This window comes from Euprymna scolopes, chromosome 24 (assembly GCF_053919585.1).
Source record: "Euprymna scolopes isolate OS-2025 chromosome 24, ASM5391958v1, whole genome shotgun sequence".
Classification (NCBI taxonomy): Eukaryota; Metazoa; Mollusca; class Cephalopoda; order Sepiida; family Sepiolidae; genus Euprymna; species Euprymna scolopes.
Window position 1 is genome coordinate 90,978,707 of NC_136505.1, and position 16,927 is coordinate 90,995,633.

Sequence of the window (16,927 nt, forward strand, 5' to 3'; positions counted from 1 at the left end):
CCAGCCACATTCCCTACTGTTTAAGCTATGGACAGAAAAATAAAGATTTAAAATTTAAACCACTTCAAGCTATGCATGAAATTTGCGCATGCGCAAAAGTAATAGAAATATGTTGGCAAGTCGAAGTGAACATATTGCATTTCAACTTGCTGACATTTCTGTATGCGTTATTCATCCATTCTTTGTGTATTATTATTACTTCCTGTTAATTTCAGTGTCATAAGACCAGTAGTTTAAGAGTTTATCAGTTAAATATTTACACACAGATGGACGCACACACATCTATTATTTTATTTATATAGATATGTCTCATAAGAGGGATACATTTATTTGAAGTAATTGAATGGTCTTTACTACACCATTCGATTAATAATCTCATACAAGGGTTCTTGACTAGTGGGTTGTGCCCCCCCCCCTCAGAGGTCACGACGCCTTGACAGAGGAGCGTGTAGCCTTGTCAGAAATAACTTGTGATAACATTTTTTTTATTTCATCAATGACATTTTAAAACTTTTGCATTTTCTTTTAGGTGCTACACTCAAAAATTGCCACAATTGATGTCCGACAACAGCAGATGAGATGATAGTGGCTAATGATATATATGTGTGTGTGTGTGTGTGTGTGTGTGTGTGTATATATATATCTCTACAATTATATAAATGCAACTTTGTGTGTGTCTAACTTTGTTCCTTATAGACTCCGAAACGGTTGAACAGATTTTCTTTAAAATTTACAGAACTTTAGTGCATAAGTCTGGGAGTGCAGAGCAAAACGTGTGCTATGCTAGTTCATCCACATTAGGCGATATGCAGTAGAAGACATCTCATTAGCTGTGTTGGATAGCTTTTCACACTTAGATGATAATATTATTATAAGAAATACATGCTCTTTTTGTGAATTCAGATTGGACTAATGTGCTTTAATTTAGTAATAAATAATTACATAATTTTTAAATGTATATATTCTTTTAGGTGTTTCTTTCCCTATCCTTAACAGAAAATAAAAAAGAAAATTAAGTTAATGATTTTTTTTTTTTTTTACATAGGCAGCATATACGAGGGGGGACCATAGATTGAAGCTCATTCAAACACTTTCCATGAAAATAACGATACATCAGAGACAATGATAGTAAGGCGTAAGTAGGGGGTCACATGGGGTTCAAACTTTCAGATAATGGGTTGCGAGTGCCAAAGGGTTGGGAACATTTAATCTAGTAAGTCGGCTTACTGAAATGTGTTTGTGGTCGCACCTGGTATAACCTTAATGCGAAGATTTAGCATACCTTTTGCTGTCTTTCAGATGGCTCCACCAGTCGATATTTATGGCTAATCATCTCATAAGGAGAACTCAGGAATCTGCACAGAATTTTGAACAGAGCCCTGCATTTAATTCACGGGGTAGCATGTTCTCATTTTGTCAGTCGTTCTGAGGACCTGTAGCGTAGTGGATAAAGTACTTGGTAAAATTTAGTTTCAAATTACACTTTTTTAAAAGTTGAAAATTCAGTGCAGACAGCACTCAAAATACAACTTAATTTCATGGCTGATGGAACGAGAGCAAACTACCCTTGTGGATCAAATAAGGGATTCCGTTCAGATTCCAGAATTTGATAGAAAGATACTGCAGTTAGACAAGATCAATCTGAAAATGGTCAACGGTTGCATTGACGAAAATTACACTCCAGATGAGGACACAATAGTTCGAAGAAATCAAATAATACAAATAATTAATTCTCATCTAAAAAAGTCAGAAGCACAGTGCTTAGTATTTAAAATTAATGTGTCAAGCAGTACAGTTTGTGAAAGCCAGTACAGCCAGCCAGTATTTATATAAAGAAAAGAAAAATTACTTTTCTTTCTCATATAAGGCAAGAAAAAATCTGGTTCGGGTATAGACGTCTGATCCGCAACGCTGCATTCGCTTTAAGGAGAGAAGCTTTCAAAATCAATCACTGTTCATCTCTGCTGCAATTCTAATGCAGCCACTTATCTGTAACTTGATGCGTGCTGCTTCCAGCACACAGTCAACAGAACCGGGATAACTTAAACGCATCCATGTATTAAGATGTGCAACCGCTACCATCTATATGTTCATACTCACCTATCTCCTAACTTCGTGTGCATATACGCATACAAAATATTGCCACAATTGGTGTCCGACAACAGCAGATGAGATGATAGTGGCTAATGATATATATATATATATATACACACACACATACATCTACAATTATATAAATGCAACTTTGTGTGTGTGTCTAACTTTGTTCCTTATAGACTCCGAAACGGTTGAACAGATTTTCTTTAAAATTTACAGAACTTTAGTGCATAAGTCTGGGGGTGATCTTAGATAAGTTTTGTCTCAGAATACCTCCGATAATCGAAACCGTTATTTTCATTTCTCTATCATCGGTAAAGCCATTTTTTTCCATGTCGCTGCTTAGCAACAATGATAGAACAACAGGCTATGAAAATTCTACTGTGGGTAAGTTGATAGTGTTTTTGGGTTTTTTTTTTTTTTTTTTTGCATGACGTGGTCTGTAGGTTCAAACTCGTAATTGTTTTGTTTGTTTTTGTTAACTGGAAAGAAGTTTATATAAAATAATTTTATGAAAGAAACAGTAGGTTCTCTACAGTGCAATGTAGAATAATATATTTTGGACTAAGTTACTACATGAAGGCATGTGAAGCTTCCTCCCGGGCGATTTCACGGATTTCGATGACAATAAAAATATAGGAGTGTGAAATATTCGTTGATTATCATTCAATCCCAGGCATTGTCAGGTCTCCCTGCTAGTATATATATATATATTTGAAACGTCAAAGTTTATCTCCAGGTGAAAGAAGAGTAAAATAATTATTATCTAAGTGAGAATAAAATTCATAACCCTAGTACAATTTACAACCCAATCTCCGGCAACTTTACATCAGCATTTTCTGTCAGATTCTGTATGCAGCCAAAAGATGCAGAAGCAATTATCCAATCAGCTGTCATAAAATACCAAGTTTCAACGAAAGCACGAAATGAATTAAGAAAAAAAGTTTGTAAACCGAAAATGACAGCTTGCTAGGTAAACATGAAATTCTCTACCCACTTTCTACATGTTAAGAATGGCTTTCGAAATTGAAAGCCATTCTTAAGATGAGGAAAGGACGGAGGGGGACGTCATGTTTTAAATTAATGGTCTGGCAATCTTCAATTTGGGATTCTCCAGAAAATTGTTTTCGCGCAATGTTGCTGCAGATTGGGTCATAAACTAGAAATCCCACTATTTCCTCACGTCTTCTATCCAATGTTTCGCTTGAAATCTAAAAAGTACTTTCCATAAAGGAAGGAAAATTTGTCTGTTCAATTTGTTTTTAATCCTTTCATAATATTCTTCATCATTCAACTAAATCTATTACATATCATTTGTTCTATAATTCTTACTAGAAGATGTACCCGGTGTTGCCCGGTATTAAACAATGTTACATTTCTTGAAAATAAATAAAACACACAAAAAAAAAAAAAACCTGAGACGTGTGCATGTGAGCATTATGCTCTTTCTAAACAGATCATTTCTTGTAAGTAAAAAAAAATAACTCGAACTGAGATCGAATCTAAAACATAAAGACAGTGGGTCGAGTATTATAACCATTAACCCAACTGAACATAATCTACAAAAGCGGTTTTCAAACTTTCTTATTCTTAACATAATATGAACGATTAGCGCTGTGAACCAGAACAGATAAAAATTCTACGGTCTCTAAGTACCAATTTTTATATTCTGACCCCCTTAACAGCCTTTTCTTCTGGATGAAAACCGATTAAAGTTTTCCACATGTCTGAATACCCACATACCAAATTTCAAGTTTGTGGATCAAAAATTTGTTGAGTACATAGGTTGAGAAGTGTCCTTACATTCGCACGCGCGCACATTTTCACTTTCATAGATCTTTAGATTTTGTTTTACTGTGCTTAACATGAATAAACTTAAACCAGGATATGTGCTTTGGGGTTTGTATTACTGTACACATAGATTCGAAAAAGTTGTCAAAAAACAAATATAGAACAAATAAATGTTATCAAAGGCAAGATAAGTTACTTTTCTACCTAACTGGATATATTTTTTGTGTTTTTATTCAGTGTAACATGTTTATTCAGCTCAAAAAACATGCAGTGTTTACCGATGTATTGGAAAATTCAAAATGGCAGCCGACTCTCTCTCGGAGAGGGTACGTTTGGGAAAAGGTATTATAAATAATAAACTAGACAAAATACTGTTAGAAAACAACCGAATATATGTCAACTTATGTCACGGTAACATATATTGAGCGAATTTCTAACAGTATTTTTTCGAATCTATGTGTACAGTAATACAAACCCGTGCTTTGTATTGAGGCATTCCTTGTTCAACTACTGTTTAGTTTTTGGTAGGCAGTAAAGCGACTTCCGGACATCCTTATAGCGCAGATTATTCTTTAATCAATATTTATTCAAATAAGGTTGAACTTTTTTCCTTTTTTTCTTTTTTTTTTTTTTTTTTTGTCTCGTATCAAAGTAAATGGGAATATCAGCCACCGTTTAAAGTTCAAACCAAAAGGTCAGCTATTTTCCGAAAATGTTGCTGCCTTAAATTGCAGCCGATTCCGAAAGAACGTTCCAAGAATAAACTGGGAAATCTACTCCAGACACTTCTTTTTTATTTTTTGGGGGTAAAAAAAAAAAAAATACTTTTAAACAAGAAGGAGAAAAATCCAATAGAAAAGAAAATTAACGTTGCTTATGTCACCTTCTGTAATATCACAGGTAGGATTTCTTAAACGCAGCCAAATATGGATTCTCCCTAGTATGAGTATTGGTGGAATTGTCAAGTTTATTTCTTAAAAAAAAATTTTAAAAAATAAAAAATCACATGAGCAAAAAATCCTCATAATATTCAGTGGAAAATATGAATTATCTTAGACCGGAAAAAGAATCACAACTTCTGAAATTGTTACAATTCACAATCCCTTCTACAATCCAACCATCTATAATATAAATCTTACCTGTCTGTTTAAATGCATGTATGTATATATGTATGTCTATCTTCCTAAAACTTTCGACAGATGACGAATTTTCATGAGAGCCATATCGTTTTGAAACTAGACCCTTTCGGATGACAAATATCGAAAAATTGGCTAAAAACATTAATTTCGTCACCCTCAACTGGGCACTTTTCTACAGGGAGGGGTCGCTTTTTTTTGCCGATATTTTCAAAAGTCATCCCCTTTTTTCAATTGACTAGCCTTAATTTAAACCTACGTCACTTCCAGTTTGGCGATGGGCACAATAACAAAGACGTCACTTTTTTTTTTATATTCTTTTCCTCCTTTTTCTTTCCTCCAAATACGGGCACATAGGCTAGTATTTCATACAAATAAACATCAGACTATAACTGACTTGTCCAACAAGTTTCAGTTACGAATGCACAATCGTTTATCTTATTGCTGTTCAATGACCCTGAATGGGCTCCATCCTCGACCACAAGATTTTTTTGAGGGTAGACGGTATTTCAAACAAAATGCCGATCAAAACAATATCCAAACTATTCCAAAACTCAAGAGAATCATCACAGCCCAAAAGTTATTGATATCCATGTGTGCGTATAATTGAACGATATTAAAATAAAGACTGTTGAAGATTCATGACTGAAACTTGGTGGACAAGTCAAGCATAAATCGAAATGAAATTGTACTAAATATGTATTATTTGAATTCTTTAGACTACTGTTCTGATCTTGAGCGTTATTTGCACAACAATCAAGATGAAAAGAATAATCCACATAATTAAAAAAAATATGAATAATAAACCATCATCTCCAAAGATTCAGAATTGTACTAAATATGGTTGAATTGCAAAAATAGGTAGTGAATTTTATTAACGATTCCATGGGTTGCATTTATTTTGGTTCACTTTTTAGCAAAAATAATAGCAAGAATAGACAATAATCAAAGTATCCACCCATATAATTGAACAGTGATAAAACAAAGACTGTTGGATATTCATGACTAAAACCTGGTTGACAAGTCAGGCATAGACGGACAAAAGCAACCATATTTAGTACAAATAAACTTCAGTCTATGCCTCACAAACCACAAAACCAACCAAACTTCCATGGAGATAGAAATCAAAAAACGAAAATGGAACTAGATTGGCTACACCCAGTGGAAGCCTGCATCCAACATCACTAGGCAAGCCCTTAAATGGAACCCACAAGGCAAGCGTAAAATTGCTAGACAATTACAAGACAAAATTATATAAAATTACAAGACAAGGCAGACATGAAAAGGAAACATTGAGGCTTGGACCAAGGCTGCCGGAATGACATGAGCTGAACTGAAGAGGACCAGCCAGAAATGGGTTCGTTGAAAGAATCAAGTGGCCTAAATAAAAATCAAATATCGTTGGATTGCAGAAAGGATCATAAATTTTATTAATGATTCCATGGTTGGCATTGTTCATTTTGAGGGTGAGAGTATCTCAGGTGACATTTCATAATTACTACAACTATATAGTTGAGGAAATTTTATTGTCTGCAGTTTAAAAATGTATAATTTTGATGTTCCACTATTAAAATTAATTAACAACTTACTTTAAAACAGAAAGTGAACCTTGGGTTTACATTCAGGAGCCCCATAACACTCGCTTCCTTTTTTCTTTAGTCGCCACATTCCATAAGTGATATTTTTGACAAAGGGGGAAGAATTGCTGTTTTCTTGGTTGGAATTTATCTATAACACTTATCATTTACTAGCTTTTGAGCTTTATTTATTATTTTTCTTTTTAAGTTCTTTGCCTCAAGTGGCTTTATACCTTGTCTGGAGCGATTTCTATAAAAAAATGTCAATAAAGAGTATTTTAGGTAAATAGGTGGACATTGAGAGTAAGGGCACGAGTGCTTTGCACCAGTACTGCAGAAAATTCTATCCTTAATATGGCATTGCAAAGTTAAAATGCGCCATTTTACAAAACCTGTTAAAAAATTTACCTACAGTTGCTTGGATAAAGCTGGTATTATGTCGGCAAACAGGATATGTTTCTAACAAGTGATAAAGAAGAATTATATAAGCCGAAATTGAGAGAAAGGAAATCAATGATATTTAGCCTGATATGTAAAACATGACAGAGTGGTAAATGCAATGCAGTAATCTTTATGGAAGCTTGAACTGGACAAGATGCATTAATTATGCTGTTAATTTAATGAGAATATAATTAAGCAATGAGCTTAAAAAATAATTGACTCTCTCTTTCTCTATCTACTAGAAGATCATAGCCAAATAAATTGTTCATATTCTAAGATTTTCAATTCAATTACAAGATGATTCATTTGAAAAAGAGTAGACGTTGAACTAAGAATGTTCGCATATTTTTTTTAGAATTCTAGAAGCTTGAGTAAGAGTCAGACCTTAAACATTTGAACTCCATAACTCCTGAGAAGTGTACAGGTGACTTTTATTAAAGTTATCGATATTACACTAATTTCACTCGCTCTTTATCTGTGCCTAAACCTAAACGTAAATTCTATAAACAAAGCTTCTTTCTTAGAATTGCACTCCTGTAGAACTGTTCCGTTTTCCTGCTGACTACAATATGGCCGTTTTCAAGTCCAATGTAAGCAAGTTCTTGATGAGCCATTCCCCTTAAGTAATACATTTTACCAAATTTCCACTACTAACGATTACTACGATATTGTCTCATTGACTAGTGTACATTCATTAACCCTTATCCTCCAGTGGCCTCCAGGTCTTGATAAATGGTAACTCCTTTGTTAAAAAAACAAAACAAATTAACAATCAAGAAAATAACATGATCACGCATGGTGATGGTCAAGATACAGGCAAATAAAAAAGTAAATGACAACATCGGGTCATCTCGATGATCGATGTTATTACAGGACGCCAATGCCATGTAACGGTTGATCTAAAATGCGAAACAGCATGTTGTAAAGAGACTCTTCACTTTTTTTTTTTATTTAATGAAACAATGATGCATGATCAAACGACCAGAAGGAGTCATGCAATCGTATGCGATCATAGCGTGGAATATCGATCAGTTATTGCTTTCAGATTAAATCAGGCAGATTTATTGATAACTAGCAGATAGCCCGGCGTTGCCCGGTCGTAAAATATGCATAAATATATTTTAATCAATGCCGATTTCTTATTTATTATAAACAGAAATACTGTAGGTATTAAACGTGACCTTAAATTCCTTTAAAAAAGGAAGTAAAAACAAACACAAAGAAATTGAAACATGTGCATGCAAATATTATAAGTAAAATATAAAAATACTCGAACCGAGATTGAAATGAAAACCTAAAGACAGTGAGTCAAGTACAACAACCATTACGCACGCTTGACATGATCTTTAAAAAGTGTTTTCAAACTTACTTATTCTTAACATAAGTAATCTGTTACATGAACAAATCACACATGCACATTCATGAAACAGTTGATAAACATAAAAAGCTGATTACCCCACATACCAATTTTTTAATTTTGACCTCTTAGTAGCCGGTTTTTCTGGATGCAAAATAATTAAACAATTTTCCACATGTCTGAATATTTTTATTCAGAAAAAAAAAATTTTTTTATTACATTTTCACCCCAAACAAGGCACATTGCCACTGTGGTGTAGGGGGCTACTATCAGCGGCAGCAACTACTGGGATACTATGTAAGGATTTGGGCAGCAAGATGTCGGTTCACGTTACACTTGAACTTCTGCATGTCAGTACAGTTGGGGAACCATGGGCCCTGGAATGGAATTCCAGAGTCTAGCGGTTCTGGGGAAGAAACTACTGGAGTAGAAGGCTCTTTTACATCTAGGGATCTCTACTGAATGGGGTTGGGATTTAGCTGCCTGTCGGGTTTGTTGAGGGTGTCTACGTCATGGGGGCATAAGTGCCTTATTCACCATTAAAATACTTGTAGAACAGGCAGAGGGATGCAACATTTTGTCGATGGGACAGAGGCTGCAGCTTAGATGCCAGTTTAGGACCTATCAGATTGGCAACTCTTTTGAACCTTGTCTAGGAACAAGAGACTAGTAGCAGATGCACCAGCCCAAATGTGACAGCAATACTCCATAAATGGGCGAATGGTGGCCTTATAATGGTACAGGATACTTTCGGGTGTTGGTAGTTTTCTAGCACAGTAGAGAGAGCCTACCTTCTTCGTAGCGGCCCTGGCAATGCTTTCAATGTAATTGTTCCAACTCATGTTTCCTGTGAACATTAGGCCAAGGAGTTTGAAAGATGTACTCTCAAAAAAAAAAAAAAAAAAAAAAAAAACCTTACCTGCCACTCTAAATCCTAATGTAGATCTGTTTCTTATAAATTAAGAATCCCTGTCTCTTGAAGGCTAACAATCTGCTCCTTCCCACCAAACCGCCACTTAACTCCTACATTTCACAGCGTTTGTAGTGGAATCCTTAACTTCCAGCCCCTAACCCTCACATGCTAACTGCTTAGTCATCACTAAACATCTTTGTACCTTCAACTTTATTCGCACCTACTAAAACCTGCCCATATATCTATTTACCAAATTACACGACTCAAAACTTACTGTTTTATCTGTACTATATTGCACTCGCATCTCATGCCCTGCTGACATCTAAAATATAGTTTGGGCACAACTCGTAGTTCATTTCTTAACACCTACTCACACTTTAATGTTATCCTAGACCCAAGCTAACATGAATAAATTAAAATATATATATATATATATATATATATATATATATATATATATTATAAAGGGGAAGCCTCAAACCACATTATCTCCTAACAAGCCTTCTTACAATCATAGTTGCTTACACTGCATGAGCTCTACTCAACCCCTTTATCCAGTAACAATGAAATAACAATGTCCCTAATTCACTTTGAGGAGTGTAACTATTTAGCAGATATATAACCTCTACAAACTAACTATTCAGCAGATATATAACCTCTACAAACTAACCCAGTAACATTAACTAACCACGCGGGGTCGCAGAAATACCTGGATTAGAACCCAGGCGCGGAGCAAACCCTCTCAGTGGTGATGGACCCAGTAGATATTTCCAGATCATCCATCTAGGAGAAGGAAAACTCTGAAACTAAACCAAAGGGGAGGGAGGCCTCTTCAGTCTCGGATGACAACCTTCCTAGAGCTGGTGACTCAAACAAATTACCGGTTTGCAAACCTAAATTGCTTAAGGAGTAGATAGGTTCTGTCTATCACCCGGCTTCCATACTCCTTCTTTGCCTATTAGTCAGGCGCAGAGATACTATCACAGTGATTCGACAGAAACACCCAGTGGTAGATCTTGTTTCTTGTCTAGGGCAGTGAACGCCGTCTCCCCACTCCTGACACACCCCACTCCTAAAGCTGGGCACTTGAGAGTGCTTGAGTACCATATATGCCTGAGCAATTAGATTGGGTTGACCTTCCTCTGATGGGTTGAGGGTACCGGATTGACAGTTACTGGCTGCTGTTTCCGACTGGTAGTACAGGAGCCCTAACTCTTTGGTAGCGCTTAAAGCGGCTGCTCCATCAACAGTTGTAAAATATCGGGATGTTTGCAGTGCCATGTTGCGCATGGAAAGGGACCCTGCACTCATCCCCGGTGGGCTTTCCTGAGGCCACAATCTTAGTTGATGGAGGGTCAGCTGATGGTCTACTTGTGATGCATGTGTGATACTCTGCATAAACTCCTGTTCGGCTCCCCCTAACCTAACTGAAACTTGTTAAAAAATATGATGACAGTACAATCTAAAAATAAGCTTAAACCAGTCTTAGGGTCAAACAAATCCAACTTGCCTCCTCCCTTGAGGCTTGCATTCACAAATATCCGTGGGGTTAGAACTAATTTAGATGATGTTGAAGCATTTCTTCTAACAAATACCCCGGATATCTTAGCACTAAGTGAGACTAACCTACACTTCTCCATCCCCTTTACATCCATACTTTAATATGCCTGGATATCTCCCACTCTGCCGTAAAGACTCTGACAGACATATGCACGGACTTGGAGTTTATATTCGTCATACCCTTCCCTTGACTAGAGAAACAAACCTAGAAACAGATGATCAAGCCTTTATGTGCTTTCGACTAAACATGCAACACAACATTAGCTACTTTTACTTTCTCTACCGCTCTCCCTCGACCGAAGACTGCACCATAATAAACAAAGTATCTGACAGCATAGACACAGCACTCTCCTTCGACACTAGCACCCAAGTACATGTATTTGGTGACTTTAATGTCCATCACAAAAACTGGCTTGGATTCTCTACTTACACAGATGCAGCGGGCAGCGCAACTCATAGCTTCTCTATATCTCACTCAATATCACAAATTGTTACTTTTCCAACCCATTTCCCTGATCAGGAAGAACAACTCGCATCACTTTTAGATCTGTTTTTGACCACAGTTCCTGATGATTGTATAACAAAAGCCGACAGCCCACTTGGGAACGCTGATCATGCAGTGATAATGGTTGAAATCGCCCTAAACTCTAGACCCAAAACTGAAGTGCCAGCGCTCAAAACAACGAGATATTATAAAAAGGCTGACTGGGAAGCTATCAGAGATCTTATCAGAGACGCCCCATGGGGAAATATTTTTTCTCTTCCTGCTGAACAGTGTGCAAACGAGACCACTGAATGGTTCAAAACTGCAATCAAAGCGCATGTTCCCATGCGAAAATTCTATAGTAAGCCCCACTCTCCCCAATGGTTTACTTCGACTTGCACGACTGCCATTGCTCAAAGGCAGCATGCATTCCGTAGGTTTAACCAACATAAGACCAGTTCAAACAGACAGAAGTACATAGAAGCTAGAAGTAACGTTAAGAAACAAATAGCGACAGCTAAGAGGGAATTTACGGAAACCACTAAAAAACGCATCGAAGCACAAAAACTAGGAACTCAGGACTTCTGGAAAATCTACAACAGTGTAGTAAATAATGGGCAATCAACAATTCCTCCACTAACCAACAATCAGGAGGTTGTTTGCTCAGCAACCGAAAAGGCTAACATGCTTGCCAGTCGGTTTGCCTCAAACTCCACACTGGACCCTTCCAACCACCCCCTACCTGACTTTCCTATGCGGACAGACGCCACGCTAGACGATCTGGAAATCACCCCTGCTCAAGTGCATACTATCATAAAAAACCTTGACACTTCAAAAGCATGTGGACTTGATCTCATCCCAGCTGTGCTATTAAAATAGTGCTCAGCTGAAGTAGCTCCAGTTCTCTCCAAACTCTACAACAAATGCCTTAATGAATCTTGCTTTCCGGGCTGTTGGAAAACTGCTTCTGTGGTACCAGTTTTCAAAAATTCTGGCGAAAGAACTGACCCATCAAATTATTGCCCTATTAGCCTCTTCCCACTTTTTGCCAAAATATTTGAGACCTTAATTAACGATGCTCTAGTCCAGCACCTTACAGATGCTAAACTTCTGACTGACCAACAATATGGATTTAGACAAGTCTGTTCCACAGCAGACATCCTCACTAATCTCTGAACGCATATACCATTCACTGGACAAAGCGGGAGAGGGCAGAGCGGTAGCTCTAGATATATCTAAGGCTTTTGACAGGGTATGGCATGAGGGTCTTCTCAGGAAGATTAGATCATACGGTATCACTGGTAGAATACTTAACATAATTAAATCCTTCTTAGATAAGAGAAAAATCCAGGTTGTCCTCGACGGTTGTACATCTAAACAATATGATATAAATGTGGGAGTGCCCCAGGGATCTATCCTTGGACCTCTACTGTTCCTGATATTCATAAATGACCTCCCCGACAAAATTGCCTCTGAGATGGGTATATATGCTGATGACACCACACTCTATGTCTACCATCTCATCAGAGGAGAGAAAATATTAGCAAATAGTTATAAAGGTATGCACCCTATTTGCTAAAGTCAGTGAGACATGGAAAGTCAAAGTGAAAATAATGCATTTATCAGAATAATTTTCTAAAGCATTCTTTGTCTTGCTTAGAATAATAAAAATTCTTTGATATGAAACTCAACCACTTCATTTCATTTCAATGAGAATTTTTGTTTAAATTCATTGAACTACAATTTAATATATATATATATATATATATATTAGAGAGAGAGAGAGTAGTACAGGTTAAGAATGCATTTGTAGGATAAAAATCCTGGGAATTTCCACCGGGTTCATAAAATAGTGCTGGATAGTAAATTGAATGATTTGTATTAATATTTAATTAAAAAAAACTGTACTTGTCTTAAATATTTTCACAAACACACACATATGATATATATATATATATATATATATATATATATATATATATATATACATGAGGGGCATCCCAAAAGTAATACCTCCTATTTTATTGCGCCTGTATAGATCAGATGGATTAAAAATCGCATTGTTATGATGACTGAACTTATGCATTCATGACCTAAAAGTTTCATCTCTCTGTTGCAGATATTAACAGTGTGAGACTAAGAAAACAATCTCTGTCTTGAATGTATGTCCAAAACAGAGATGCATCATTAAATTCCTGGCAAAAGTGTATTGAGAATGGTGGTGACTATATAGAAAAATAAATTCCGGTGCATGAAAGGTCGCTCGTTTTAATGGTACCACTCCTGTCCCTGTAGCTTTCCAAATTGTTTTAGTTAAGAAAATAAGAGGTTTTACTTTTGGAATAATCCTTGTATATAGAATATAGGTCCAGTCAACCAGTGTTATATATTTGAAGTAACGATCGGTATTTTCAAGTTTTGAAGCAAACATTTATGCTTGTCGGGATCTTTTCGTTTTGATAGGAGTAAAGGAAAGGGGGCTGACTAGAAAGATCAATAAATCTATGAACCATAAGAAAAAACGTGTTTCATATTTATGACAGGATTTTATGTGAGTTTGCATATAATGCATTTCTATAAATAAAGATGGAGTCATACAGTAGTGCTACCTTTCAATCGTGTATTACAAAGGAAAGGAAGCGAGGGCATTTTGCAGTATAGAGAAAAAATGAAAAAGTAAAAAAAACAAACAACATTTTTATGTGTATGTATGTGTATATATATATATATATATATATATATATATATATATATATAAATGATATCATAGGCTAAGATGGAAGCGGACATTTGTTATTTATCCATTTGCTTCTTTCCTTGACTGAATATTAACTTTCTGCATTACTGTGAATGCAATACAACCTAAAAGACCAATTTCTTTTATGAATGTTAACTGGATTTTTTTGCATTTTGAAATTTAAATTCTGGATATTTTGTTTCTTAAAAGGAGTTTTCTTTCGCTTTTTGGATTACCAATGAGAAGTCATTAGTCAGACTAAAATGTTATTCCCGGTTTATTTTTATTTTTCCAATTGTTTCATGTATATATTTTTTAACTGTTTTTCCTCCTATTTACGACTAAATATCAGAAATTGTTTTCTTTAATGCATATTTTTTTCATGTATATATATATATAGATATATATATATATATATAGATATATATATATATTTTTAACTGAGATTTTTTACACTTTATGACTCACTATCATAAATTGTTGTTTCATCTAATGCATTAACCAGCAAATTTCTAGTTTTGCTACAATTATAATTTGTTAATTTCTTACTGTCTTCTATGAGAAAAATAGCAAGAGTGGCATTCTTTGAAACTCTGCGGAATAAGGACTTTGTAAATTGTTTTTGGAGTATTCTGTCAAAGAATAAATTTAATTGTAAATTTTAATTAACAGTTTTAAATTCTTTTATTTTCCCTATATATATATATATATATATATATATATATATATATATATGTGTGAAAAAGTCTATTCCAAATTCCAAGATCTTGTTCATCTTACGATTTATTTCTTTCAGCATGTTAAAATATTCAATTCTTGGTGGCACCTGTTTCGTAGTGCAGAAACAATCATAATTATTTATATCAATTTTTGAATACAGGGTGAAACAATAAAAGTATCACCCTAAAAAAAAAAATAAATAAAAAAATAACACTACGACTTGATTTTAAAACTTTTATTGAAAAAAATCAATTCAGGTAACTTGATTATGTAGTAGAGTTGACATCTATTCAATGTAGCCGCCTTTAGCCTCAATAACTACCTCGATGTGGGTCCGGAGTTGGGAGCATGCTTTTTCCACAACTGCTGGCGAGAGCTCAGCAGATGGTGGCGATCAGGCTGGCCTTGGTGTTGTGAGAGGTCATGTTGGTGCTGTTCTTGACATATGACCAAACAAAGTAGTCCAGCAGGTTCAGATAGGGGGAGGAGGAGGTTCAGCGAGAGAAGGGTACAAAGTCGTAGCACTCCTTCTGAAGGCAAGCCTAAGTCTCTTTAGACTTGTGGGTTTATGTCGAGTCCGGCTGTCACACTTTGAGTCTGCACCACACTCTTCAGCACATCCGAAGATGTGAGGTGGCATGATGTGGTCCTTGCTTAAAACCACACCAAAGAGTATAACTGTGGCCACAAACTTTGTTTTCATAACCCTGGGCACGTACCTGTTATTCGTAGCAATCCAGCGATGCATTTTGAGGGCGCTGGCAATGGTCCTGTTGTCATAACTTGGATTTGTAGAAAGCATCTCCGATCTCGCTCATTGAACATTGTGTCACTTTCAGACATGATAGAAGGCTCATATCGCTCTTGGGATTTGTACATAATTGGCCAATAAGTAGATGGTCTGCAACAAAAAAAGAAAACCGGTTTACATCAAATGGAAATGGAATCAGGTCTTTTCTAGAACGACAATTTTATCATTCCACCCTGTAATTTCCGCCCTGACTCTTCAGAAGAACTCATTAACTGTAATAGAAAATAAGAATATGGACATGATTACATAAATCCGAAAAAATCCGGAGAGTAGTTGCCATTGTGTTTCATGATATTTACGCCATCTTTGATTGTTATATCATGTATATAACTTGAATTCAGCAAGTTGACATAAACTGGAATTTCACTTTTTTTTTTTTTTTTCAGTTAACCAATTTATAGACTAGTAAGTTTACTCACTGAATATCGAACATCAATTCCAGTTTAATAAATATGGATATTGCATGTTACAACAAGACAGATAAATAAAAACAACCTGCTTTAAAACAAAAGAAAAAAAAATTATTTTTTTGTCCAGAATACCCTCTATATTAAAAAAAAAAAAAAAGTTTGTATGATGTATGTGCCTATGATGAAACAAGAAAATATATTCTAAAAATCACAAATTGATCAAAGAGTTTTCTTTTTAAAACAAAAAAATCAAATTTTATGAGTAACAAACAGAAGAGCAGCCATCTTACCTAACATTTTGAAAAAAATAATTAAAAAAAAAAAAACAATAAAAAAAAAAGTGAACATAACTGAACAGTTCAAACTTGTGAGATTTATGCCATAATGTCTACAAATACTCATTAATTGCTTAAAAATGATTTTCTTTTTAAAAATAATACTTAATTGTTTTACATAATTTTCGGAATATGATATTTTTGCTTTGTCACAGGTACATATAAACATTATTATTTTTTTTTTAAATATAGGGGAAATTCTGAACATAATGCAACAATTCCAACAACGATCTATTGACAAATTGAATTTTTTTTTTTTTTTTTTTTTTTAAATCCCACGTATAAAAGTTATTTTATAAGCTGAACCAAAAAGATGGTTAAAAAGGGAGATAACTCAAGGTAACATAACAAGAATAAATAGATATAGAGGGAACGCTTGGAGTCTACTTTCAGCTTTTCAACCTGGAGAACATCTGATCAGACTTCTTGAGGCGAAAGATACAAGAAAAATTTCTATACTCTCACTTGAGATATTTTATTCTCGAAACATTGGAAAAAATTAAGAGATATTACAAAATTACAAAAACATTAAAGTGAAGACATTGTTTCACCTGAAAA

General features: G+C 35.2%; 2 protein-coding genes across 27 annotated transcripts in view; one reads left to right on the plus strand and one right to left on the minus strand.

Annotated features, from left to right (window-relative positions):
• LOC145246840 (adenosylhomocysteinase-like 1) overlaps positions 1-16,927 on the minus strand; it is a 736,073-nt gene that overhangs the window by 368,390 nt on the left and 350,756 nt on the right. The window lies entirely within an intron of this gene.
• LOC145246842 (uncharacterized) overlaps positions 1-16,927 on the plus strand; it is a 323,121-nt gene that overhangs the window by 50,411 nt on the left and 255,783 nt on the right. The gene's annotated exons all lie outside the window — the stretch shown is intronic.